The sequence below is a fragment of the Corythoichthys intestinalis genome, chromosome 17 (assembly GCF_030265065.1).
Source record: "Corythoichthys intestinalis isolate RoL2023-P3 chromosome 17, ASM3026506v1, whole genome shotgun sequence".
NCBI classification, from domain to species: domain Eukaryota; kingdom Metazoa; phylum Chordata; class Actinopteri; order Syngnathiformes; family Syngnathidae; genus Corythoichthys; species Corythoichthys intestinalis.
Genome location: NC_080411.1, coordinates 24,015,033 through 24,023,314, shown reverse-complemented (window position 1 = coordinate 24,023,314; position 8,282 = coordinate 24,015,033). Strand labels below are relative to the sequence as shown.

Below are 8,282 nucleotides of genomic sequence, written 5' to 3'. Positions count from 1 at the left end.
CTCCATGAGGTGTTAAATTGTTCCGCATCCAGCCGGAACGGGATCCATTATTTCTTGATTTTTTTATTCACTGTGTTCCCGGTCTTGTTTGGGCCGATCTGGCACCTTTTTGCATTTAGCAGCAGTTGTCAATGACTGTGACCACTGGGCAGTTCTGTTGTATTAAGTAGCATTATATGACGCATATGAAATAGAGAAGTTAGTCAGGCGGCAACGGTAACTGGGCTTGTATGAGGCCTTGCGGATGACAGCGGCTAGTTGTATTTTTGTTGCTGTGTGTTAACAAAACGAGGGAAACGAACAACACGACCAGGGGCACTGGAAGTCACTCACAGCAGGGAGTGCTGAGGATCTTATTTTGCTTTCTTTTCTGGCGACGAGCACTCCTGCCGGGGCCGCAGCAGGGGAACGACGAGCCGAAACTTGCTCCCCGCCGGGGGCTGGCCGATCGGTGAAGGCTATCACCTCCGCCGCAGTGTGTGGCATGAGTCGGGGTAGTTTTGTGTGATTTTGTTTTTGAAAGGTGAGGAAGAGACTTGGAAGAGCTGCTCAGTTAGAGTTAGCATGTAGCCTACACTCCGTCTCCGACTCCCCACTGAGAGATGACAAGAGCCGGACTAACTCCGGTGACATAGAATACTGCTGGGAAGGTTTAAAAAGTCGACAGTTTTGACCATTATGCAGTAATTTAGCCCTGTCGTACTGAATAAACGCATTTTTAATATTTCATATTCCATTTAGCGCAAGACTGTTATTTGTCATGACCATACCATTTATTTAGCAATTGGGGAAAAACACGTAGATACAAAGAATATCCTGTAAGAATATGTGTGTAGAGAGAAAAAACAATGATGAAATTTTACAGTATGCTCTAGTCATCAGCCTCGTGTTTTTTGTCGTTCCGAATCTTCCTCTTCCTCCAAATACGACTCATACATACAGTATATGTAGAGTCGGGCATCGTTTGAAATTGAACGATTCCGGTTCCGACTCCACGTTTTGATTCTATTTCCGAACGATTCTCGATTTCAATTCTTTTAAGAGGCAGGGTCAAAAAAAAAAAAAAAGAGTGCAGGAGTGGACTTTCTCAAAGATGTTTATTTTTCAAAAGCTCACGGAGAAAACATTTACACATATTCTTTTGCCATACATGTACCTTAGCTGGGAGCTACGACGAAGCATTAGTAAAAATCCTTCTATTGATTATAAGACATGGAAAAACTTATGCATGCATTCATTTTCAGCAGATTGGACTACTGCAACGGTATATTTACAGGTCTTGATAAAAAATCAGTCAGGAAGCTGCAGCTAGTACAGAATGCTGCAGCCAGAGTCCTCACAAATACAAGGAAGCTGGACCACATTACACCGGTTTTGAAATCGCTACACTGGCTTCCAGTGAGTCAAAGGATAGACTATAAAATACTACTGCTCGTCTACAAAACACTTAATGGCCTTGGACCAAAATACATGCTTGACTTGTTAGATTCCTATGAGACATCTAGACCCCTAAGGTCGTCTGGAACGGGTCTTCTGCATGTTCCAAGAACAAGAACCAAGCAGGGTGAGGCAGCATTTAGTTATTATGCTCCTCACCTCTGGAACAAGTTACCCGAACGTCTGAAGTATGCTCAAACTGTTAGCTCCTTTAAATCAGGGCTAAAAACACTTTGGTTTAGCACTGCATATCCATAACTGTCTATATATTTCAATCTACCTGCCTTCTATTCCTCTTGTGCTGATCTCCATAGCTGATTTCAGTGATTATTAGTAGTAGTAGTTTTTGCTTTATTTTTATTTTTGTTTTATTTTTATTTATTTATTTTTATTCTGTGATTAAATGCGATCTTTTGTCTTGGTTTTTACGCTGTGTTGATTTAAATGTGATTTTTATGGTCTTCATGTGATGTAAAGCACTTTGAATTGCCTTGTGTTGAATTGTGCTATATAAATAAATTTGCCTTGCCTTGCCTATAATTTATAATTTAATTTTAATACTGTTGATTTTAACGGAGGTGGCAACTCTACAGCTTGAAGATGGCGGCAGTTTACTAACGCTGGCGAGTCTGTCATTTCGCATCTAATTCTCTATACATGTGCTATAGCCGCCGAGGCTGTCATTTCGTATCTAGTTGTATATACCTGTGATATCTACCGTAGCCTGACGTAATAATACGACTTATTCTCGTACTATTCCATTCATCCATTTATCATCGACTGCTTAATCCGGGGTCAGGTGGCAGGGACAGCAGAAGACAGATGTATTTTATTTTTTTTTACTTACCTTTATTGTTTTACTTACCTGGTTAGAGAACCGGTGTTCTGACAAATTTTGCACCCTCATCAAAATTTGCAACCAAAGCTTTTGTAGTGGTGAATAACCCCTCTTTTACAGACAGTTCTACTATCAATGTTATCCAAAGGTGCTAAATAAACAAGTTACACCATAAACATGTGCAACACAAATATGGCATGAATAAATGCTTAACGACACGACGAAGATGTTAACTTTTCTACATGTCCGTCCATGATAAAACTTAAGTAAATATTGCTTTCTACAAAGAAAGTTTATAGTGTTTACTTTGCAACCGCTGCATTCGTGGGGTGCAAAATTTATGAGAACACCGGCACAGTGTGTCAAATACGCAGCACTGAGCTATGCACTTGGCACTTGTATTCCATGAAGCAGGAGGTGTTTAATCATATTGGTCGTACAGCCACCCTTGAATGATATAGTTGTGTTTTTGCATTTTTTTTTTTTCGCTCGGCGGTCAGGGCATCGAAACATGGAATCGAAATTTAAAAAATTTGAACGGTTCCGGGAGTGTTAGAACCGGCTCCCATCGATGCTCGATGCCCATCCCTACATAGATGGCTGTATGCCACAGGCTTCCTCTGGATCGACAATATCACTTGAAAGATCCACACTTGATCTGGAATCGCTGAAAAATGCTTCCTCCTCCATTGGGCTGAATTCTAAATACACTGAAATCGGTACCCCGCCAACGTCATCACCCAGATGGATGCACCAGAGCGCTATAATGACAGGAGGGGGTAAACGGCAAGACTTGTTTCTAGTCATCTGCTGCGCTTTGCCAAATTGTTCTATACAGTGGTACCTCGACATACAATTGCTTCGACACACAATCTTTTCGACATCCGAAGTAAAATTTGACTTGCCATTTGTTTCTACATTCGACGAAATGCTCGAAATACGACGGTTTATGACAGCGTCGCAGTTTCATTGTTTTACCGCAAGACGGACGCACGGCAGATTTTTTTGTGAGAGAAATCAACATGGGTTCCAAGAATGTTTAAGCAGGTGGTGATAAAAAGAAAAAAGGTGTGGCTTACCATTGAAATGTAGATGGAAAAATATTAGCGTGTGGTGCGCGTCCATGAACTGCTTGACAATACTCCTCCGACCTCCGTTCGCCAGTCTTTATAAGTTAAGGTGACAATTATTATTGTAGTACCATCGCCAAAGAAATCACCAGCTCCGTCAGGTTGTTAATCATTTATTTCAGAACTTGTGCAACACAACATGCCACAAGTCCACAGCAGCTGACGACAGAAACAACAGGAGTTAAAAGAGAAAGTAATATCTCAACTGCACTGTCTCTCACTCCGCCAACCATGCGATGCGTTTAGGTACACCACGCAAAATACATCCGCTACATTAGAACCCGATTTGTTAAATTATTACGGTTATCATTTTTATTATTGTTATTACTATTATCATATTATTATTTCCATTTTTATTCATAATTTATTTTGCTCTTTGTAATTGCTATTTTAATAGTAACAGCAGTATTTATCAAGGATTTAGTGTTGGTTTTCAGTCTGTGGAACGAATTAATGGAATTATAATGCATTCTTATGGGAAAATCCTGCTCGACATACAACCATTTGGACTTACAAATAAGGTCCCGGAACGAATTAACTTCGTATGTAGACGTACCACTGTATAGTTGAATCGTCTCAAAATATGATTTGATGTGATTTGTATCGTGTCACAGGCACTTTAAGCTTGTTGAGAAATGAATTGCTGACTGCAAACACCTTATTGGAAGTTAGATTTGTATGCGTTTAATAATCACTTTAGTCTTCCTCATAGCGGATTTTAAGGGGGGGCCAGGGCCCCCTTGGTGGCAAAAAAGTGTCATTGCATGTAATTGACTTTCCTATATATATATATGAAAGCTGTATGCAATAAAACTGCAACAAAAATGAACAAAAAAATACATATTTTCATAATGGGTCAAAATTATTTTTTGAACAGATCATGTGATCATTAGACGGTCAAAAAAATATTTAAAAAAAAAATTTTTTTGCAAATGAGTTTTTTTCTTTGATTAAAATATTTTTTTGATTGAAGCAACTTTTTTTTCGGGATTAAATGATTTAGACACAAATGTCCTACTCATAATATGGCCCAAATACAAAAAGGATTGCTTCAATCAAAGAAGACAAATTTTTCAATCTCAAATATTTTTTCGCATTCAAAAACTTTTTCCATGATTGATTTTTTTTGTTTTTGATTGAAGTGATTCTTTTTGAAAATAAATATTTTTTTGAAGCAACTTATTTTTTGATTGAATAATAAAAACAAAAATGTCCTAGCCGAAATGTGGCCCAAACGCAAATCGACATTACATCAATCAAAAAAGTTGCTTCAATGAAAAAAAAAAAAAAAAAAAAAAAAAGGACTTCAATCAAAAAAAGAAAAGAAAAATTCAATCAAAGAAAATAGCTTTCACATGCATTTTGTTTTGGTTTCAAATTTATTTTTGCATTCAAACACATTTTTTTTTACTTGAAGCTACTTTTTTTGGGTTGAAAATATATATTTTGATTGAAGCAACTTTTTTTGATTGAATAATAACTACCTCCATATGGCTCTGCCCAGGGGATACAATTTTTGACTGGGGTAACTACATTGGCACGACACCGGCGGGCGTACCATATTCAATGGATGACGATCTTGGCAAAAAGTATTGCCTAAGCAGCCTGATTTAGAATTCCCCTCAAGAATGATAGGAAACAAAAAAAAAAAAAAAAACGCTCATTGTCAACTTATGATTATAAATATTCTTGTAAGTTAATTTTATTTTTGACACTGCGTTTTGGGGTCACCAACATGTTGTGCCCCCTCCGCCCCAAAAGTCAAAACTCCGCCTCTGGTCTTCCTGTCAGTTTGGGAATTCTTCACTATTTCTGATGATTCTTCAGAACTACACTCATCCGCTGTTTATAGCCACATAAATATGGATAAGCACTGGACAAACCCCAATGGAATAAAAACAAGTGTTGTACGTGGGGTTGTAAAGGGCAGCCTGGCTGGGAATTGCCGGACGAGACAGCCCACTTGCACGGAACACAAGGTCCCTCCAACGAGTTAGGCACGCTCCACTGGAGCCCACTGTGCGTCTTGTCCCCGCCCTCCGACAAAGCACAGCATCCGTCCTCATCCACGCCGCGTGATGCCCCTCACATCCACGCAGAACAGCCCTTGGAATAGTAGTAGTACGGGTAGTAGGAGTATAGGAGTGCTCTTCACACCTCTCTCGTCTTTCATGGATTCGCCTTTTTTCTGGAATATTGCTCCATCCCATAGCGGTAAGCGTGCGTGATGTCGACGGTAGTGTGGGGAAGAAATAACGCGCACACACGCATACACACAAGATTTGGTGTGGCGCTATTGTCTGTTACCGAGGCAAGTTGTGGGTTTCAACGCGAGCGTTCATTTGGTTGCAATTAAAACGCTTCGATGCGTAAAATCCCTTTCAGCACACTATTCTCTGTATTGAATAATTAGGTTTTAATGATTGTTACGATCGTGTTGGTATTCAAGGGAAAGACACCTGTCTCTCCACTAGCAACAGTGGCCGTGAATGGGTTCCCCACATCACGCCCTCAACACTTAATATTATTCAAGACTCGACATACTTACAGTATTTGCCTATCGTATCCCTCACACGTATTCGGTGCACATTTGTCGCTTTTTTGATCGGCAGATGTTGCTAAAATGAACATAATGTGGCCCTTATCCCCGCCCCCCAACACTACAGGCCAACACAACCCCCTTTGTGGACTCAAGGCGCAGTTGATGCCTCTCGGATCACTCAAAAGGCTGAAATCTCACGCTTATTAGGATGTATCAATGAGCTGCAACCTCGGAATTAATTCAGGGCATCATCCACTTTTGGGCAGCTTCACAGTCTCAGCTAGAAGTGCTTTGCATTGGCTTTCCTATTAATGCAAGAGCTGATTAGATTGTGGAGGATCTCTGATTGTGTTTTCATGTTCATCTTACATGTGCATCCCATGTACACAAGGGTGGAAATGTGTTTTTTGAATTGTTCTGGTGCAGGATTTTCCTTTTAGTGGACATAAATGAGTATTAATACAACAGGAGTATTACCATTACCCTGAGAAGAAAACAGTGATTCCCCAAGTGGGGCACTTTTGAGTTAGAACATTTTTGTTCAGTTTTTTAAAAACTGTAAATATTTATCGAACTAATATCGTTATCTAGTTTTTTTTTTGTTTTTTTTTTTTTAATGCGTTTTTCATTTTAATGGAGTCCTTACGTGCAGTTATTCCTTTTTATTACTCTTGTTTCCTTAGAGTTAGTTTTTATTATTAATTGCATTAATTCCTAAGATTAATTTATGTGCAGGACTGATTTTAAATTGTATAATATCACTGTGGCATAGAATAACATGATCTATATCTACGGTCATTTTCGGACTATAATGGGCTTCTTTTTTCCCCCTCATTTTGAATCCTGTGGCTTATAGTCCAGTGCGTCTTATTTGTTGATTTATTTGGGTTAATAGGTAACACTTTATTCGACATTGGCGTGCAGTTATTCCTTTTTTATTACTATTGTGTCCTTATAGTTATTTTTTATTATTAAGTGCAATAATTTCTAAGATTAATTTATGTGAAGGGCTGATTTCAAACTGTATAATATCACTGTGGCTTACAATAACATGATCTATATCTACCGTAATTTTCGGACCATAAGCCGCTACTTTTTCCCTCATTCAGAATCCTGCGGCTTATAGTCCAGTGCGGCTTATTTATTGATTTATTTGGCTTAATAGGTAACTTCAACAGCGGCGTCATAAGACTGCCATAAGAACGTCATAATTATGACTCTATCACGGGCATGAATGCATCCTTATGACAGATGTCATGAAACGTCATCTGGCAAATTATGTCACTAACTCCATTCAAGTCCAGCTCGGATCTTTTACGTCCATTCAAAAGTGAGATCATTTGCCAGGTGATGCAAAATTACATCTGTCATAAGCATTCATTAATGCTCATGGCAGTGTCATTTAATAATTATGGTGATCTTATGACAGTCTTATGGCGCTACTGTCAAATAAAGTGTTACCAAATACCTTTACTAGCAATTAATAAAACTACTAGAACAGTAAATGAAGAAATAAATAGCACAGAACATGAATTTTATTTGTTATTTAAATCTGTAGCGCTGCAATGCATGCTAGGAGGCATGTTGGAAGACAACTGTTGACAGCAGGTGGCAGCAGAGTTTACATGTTTCCCCCAAGGGAGCAGTGATGGCCAAATGAAGCTTCATGAAGCAATGAAGCTTTGCAGCCGATTGGTTCAAAGCTTCATGATGGTTTGTTTGGTCTTACGACAGTCTTATGATGCTGGTGTCAAATAAAGTGTTTCCGGTTAATATCTTTTGGTGTAAATATCCCATAATACATTGAGGACAGTGCGGCTTATCTATGAACAAATGCCGTTTTTATGTCAAATTTGGTGGGCGATGGCTTATAGTCAGGTGCGCCTTATAGTCTGAAAATCACGGTACTAGATATAAAACCTCTGTCTTATTCTGGTTGATAATTTAGGCTTACTACTCCACTGTTGCAATGTTAAATAGTAAATACTACAGTGTACGTTCGCAAGTATTTTTATAGGTGCTAGAGGGTGAAAGAAATAACTACTGCACTTAGATATTGGCTGTAAATCGTAATTTTATGAAAATAAGTCGTCTATTTTTGAGGAAAGTTAATCATTCTTCATCTTCCGAGCTGCTTATCCTCACGAGGGACACGGGGGTGCTGGAGCCTATCCTAGCTAACTACGGGCTGTAAGTGGGGTACCCTAAATCGGTTGCCTGCCAATCACAGGGCACAAGGAGACAATTTTAGAGTGTTAATCAGCCTATCATGCATGCTTTTGGGATGTGGGAGAAAATGCAGACACAGAGAGCATACAAACTCCACACAGGAAGG

General features: G+C 39.1%; 1 protein-coding gene across 2 annotated transcripts in view; it reads left to right on the top strand.

Moving 5' to 3' along the window:
- Positions 1-5,425: 5,425 nt before the first annotated feature.
- Positions 5,426-8,282, top strand: part of plppr1 (phospholipid phosphatase related 1) — a 98,452-nt gene continuing 95,595 nt past the window's right edge. Inside the window, exon 1 of one of the 2 annotated variants that reach the window (XM_057818390.1) lies at positions 5,426-5,619. The gene's annotated coding sequence lies outside the window, so the exon portion shown is untranslated. The remainder of the gene's footprint in view (positions 5,620-8,282) is intronic. The other variant, XM_057818391.1, reaches the window with a different exon arrangement.